This window comes from Fukomys damarensis, unplaced genomic scaffold (genome assembly GCF_012274545.1).
Source record: "Fukomys damarensis isolate Sample0158 unplaced genomic scaffold, DMR_v1.0_HiC HiC_scaffold_24, whole genome shotgun sequence".
NCBI classification, from domain to species: domain Eukaryota; kingdom Metazoa; phylum Chordata; class Mammalia; order Rodentia; family Bathyergidae; genus Fukomys; species Fukomys damarensis.
This window is the reverse complement of record NW_022900936.1, coordinates 65,818,901-65,822,813: the sequence shown is the minus strand read 5'-3', so window position 1 is coordinate 65,822,813 and position 3,913 is coordinate 65,818,901.

The following is a 3,913-nucleotide window of genomic DNA, read 5'->3' as shown; positions in this document are numbered from 1 at the left end:
TTTGCTTTGGTACCAGGGATCGAACTCGGGTCCGTGTGCTTGTGAGGCAGGCAGCAGCACCACTGAGCTAAACCTCTGGCCCTTTCTCTGTCTTTTAATATTATTAACTATTTTACTCTGTGGTTATGGTTGGCCATGGGTGTTTAAAACCAAGTAGGTTATTAAAATTAATTTTCTTTTACTATTAAGTCTACTCAAGGCTTCTCAGGGGTTATTTTGGGGGACACAGGCAAAGCCTTTTGGTTCCCTCAGGTCTTTACCAGTTGTGTCATCTGCCTGGATGGAGCACGATCTTGCTTGACCATGTGGCTTCCCTTGCAAGCATGGGGAAATTCTTCTTCTTAGTGACCCCCCTTTTAGCATAATGCACATTGATTGGCTCCTGTCCTCTGGGGTCTAACAATCCCCCTGCTTGGGAGATTGGATGACTCACTGGAGTTGCATGGTCCTTTCATAAGGGTCCCATTGTGCCCTGGGTGTCTGCTGACCACGAAGGACAAGACTGTCCTCTTAGCACTTTTATCTTTCTTAGCTTTGCTCTCCAAGCCTCTTCTGTTGAATATTCAGAAGAAGGTCAGTTATACCAGTCTTAAGGTAGGAATATCAGGTCTGAATCCTACTGTCATTTTCTCTGGATACGAAAAGTCAAAGTTGTATCCCATTTGCCTTACAGAATATGGCCCATCATGTTAAAATATTGTTCAAGTTGCCAGAGGAATATGAATAGAGCCCAGTTACAAAGTGTTACAAGAAAGTGTAAAACAAACATAATAAGATCAAACAAATTAGCATACTAATTTAAGAAATATAATGTCTAATTTTGTCAGAATTAGAATTTTTTCAAGTGGAATGTATTTGCTTACAAATATGCATTTTAGGTGACTAATTTTGAAATGCACAATGTTTAGGCATATTTAGTTATCCTAATAAAATTAGGAACACAACCTAAAAGAAGTCTATCATTACAAACAATGTTGGTCCTGGGGGATGGGGTGGGGAAACCTGTACATTACTGTTTTCTTCAAGCTCTAGAAGGCTTGTACACTTAGAGAATAAACAAATGCATTTAATATACAAAGAAGTCAATGGTAATTAGTATAACAGTTGCATAAGAAATGTTTCCATATCAACTTAGCTGTTTACTTTTAAGGAGAAATTTATAATCCATGACTCAACAGTATAGATGTAATCATGTCATTTTTGTATTTAATGTATCTACAAAGTTTAACAATACTGACCAAAAAAACCAAACACCAAAAAACAAACAAAAACAACAGAAGATAGCTTTAAATTTCTTACAAGCTTAGAAAATCATAGGTAGACATAGTATCTAATGTACAAGTAAGTGCATCTCATTTGTACAACAAAGTGTTTTGTTACTTAAAGCCAATAGATGTACAACATATTTCACATGGCAGAGTTGTTCAAAAGGCAGGGTTTTTATTTTCTCACCTAAGTAGTACTAAAATGTTATTGTTGCTCTTAATGTTGCTGTCAACAGCAAAAATGTTGTTTTATGTACCACTTTATATATTTAAAGTCCAGATGCACTGCATATTGTATAAAAAAGAGCACTTACTCATTACCATGGGTGTACCACACTTACACATCTTTAGTTTTACAAACTTTGCATAGTCACACAGCATATTTAGTCCTGAGAGGTATACTTAGCCAGTCTCAGATATAAACAGTGGCAAATATAAAACTTGGACTCTGGTAACCCTTAGCTTCCTTCCCAATCAAAAGCTTAATAGAAAACAAAAGACATTATCTTGATAACACGTAAACCTTTGTTTCTTGGCCAGTTTTTGTAAATTTGTAGTAACAGTAGGTTAATATTTTAAGAAAACACCATTCTTTTAAAAATATAATTTGGTTTCACATTAAAGTTATAGATTTGAGTTAAAAACTCTTTAAATGATCTTTGAGATCACAGTCTACTTTATCATACATACACATTTCCTCTCATAAATTTCTTCCTCAACAGACTTTTTGCAATATACATGAGCTTTCTGCTTTTGTTTTCTCTTTCCATTTTGTAGGAAAAAATCTCACCATACAAGATCTATTCTTTCAAAAGCTATTCTCTTATATATGCTTTTCATTAACATCTTTCTTTTTGACTTAGTGGTTTCATTCTTTTTCTTATTCTTTATCTTTAACACAAATTTACCAAAATTTCTGAATTTTGATAAATTACTTTTTCTTAATAAGATAAAATATATTTCTTTTAAATACAAACATAACTCCCCTTATTTATATAGTTGACTTGCCTGTTGGCTGTTACAAGAGTTCACGTTAGGGAAACACTCTGTATCAAAATGGAGAATCCACTCTGTGGAGAATCCTTCCCAGGGTGTCAAAAATGATCTGAATATTCCTTTTTATGTGTTCCCCAAAGCCCCAAATGCCAACAGGTTTGGACTAACTCAAGATGCAGGGCAACCACCCCCTCATTTGGACTTTTCGTACCAGCTATGAGAGCTCCATCTAACCAAGAATGAAATATATTCTTCTCAGATGGTTCCCTATGAGACTGCTACATGTCCTGGGATTATTCACACCTGGTACCTTTACTAAGATCCTTGTCACTTAGGGGCACACAAATGGGCAAGAAGGAGTATCTGTCTCTTTTCTTCTGAGTTTAGAGACCCTTGTGCAGATAAATTGATGGGATTGTTGATGCCCCTATCAGATTTTTAGCCTTTATCAAGTCAATTATCATAAATACAGACTAAGAAACAAAAGAATACATAAGAAAATTATATTAATAATCATCACAAACATAGATTACCAGGCAGACAAGAAAATATATAGAACACATAAATCAATTACATTAAATCAGAGTACACTTTCAGATGTATTAGTCATATAGTATTAGAAAAATAAGTCTCTTTTGTAGCATACATTTATAGCTGTAATTTAGAAAAGTTACCTAGAATTTTCCCTAGGGTAATACTGATGGTACAGAAAAACTTCAATAGAGATCTCGCATATACCCTGGTTTCTTTCTTTTCTTTTTTTTCTTTTTTTTCTTTTTGAGACAGGGTCTCACTATGTAGTTGAGACTGACCTGGAACTCATTATGTGGCCCAGGCCTGTCTTGAACTTGCAGCAAAACTCCTGCCTCAGCCTCCCGAGTGCTGGGATTACAGGCATGCACCATCATGGCTGGCTACCCTGGTTTCTTTACTTTTTTTTTTTTCACATGGGCCAAGCCAAGCCATAGTATTTACCTTGAGGGCCAGAGTGATGCAATCAGTCAGCTTTGACACTGTGGGTGATTAGGCCAGTTTCACGGTGGCCTAGTCTGTGCCTCCTTTGATGTCTACCAGGCAGCAGCAAAACATTGTTGGGTCTCCCAGTGGATGTGTAGGTGCCACTATAGAAGGCCAAAAGAGCCCAAATAACAAGGCAAATTCCCTTTTCAAAACCAGATGACCTAAGTCCAGAAGCCCCCAAAATGCTCAAAGACAATCCTGTGACAGGGCAAATCTCTGTCAAATCCAAATTACTCAGCCCAGTCTGCCAAAAGTGCTCAAATGACAAATGAGACGACAAGATCCAATGTCAGTTGCACCCTAGCTTCTGCTTTATGATACATAGTAGGAACCATGCTTTATCAGAGCTACAATTAATGATATTACTCTAGAATGTTTTCTTTCCAGATGATGATTAAGAGGCTAATAGAAAAAATGGTGCCAGGTACCACAGCAGCAACAGAACTTGGCTGTTATCTGGATATTATTCTTTTTTCTTTTTTTTTAATGGAATGTGCTGAATGTCTATAATTTTGTTCAGATGACTGCAGAACCTGGAAAAGCTGTTGCTGCTATCGATGCATAACATACTATTATTAGTCTTTATATACATATATATCTATATATCTATATATATAGATATATATATATAT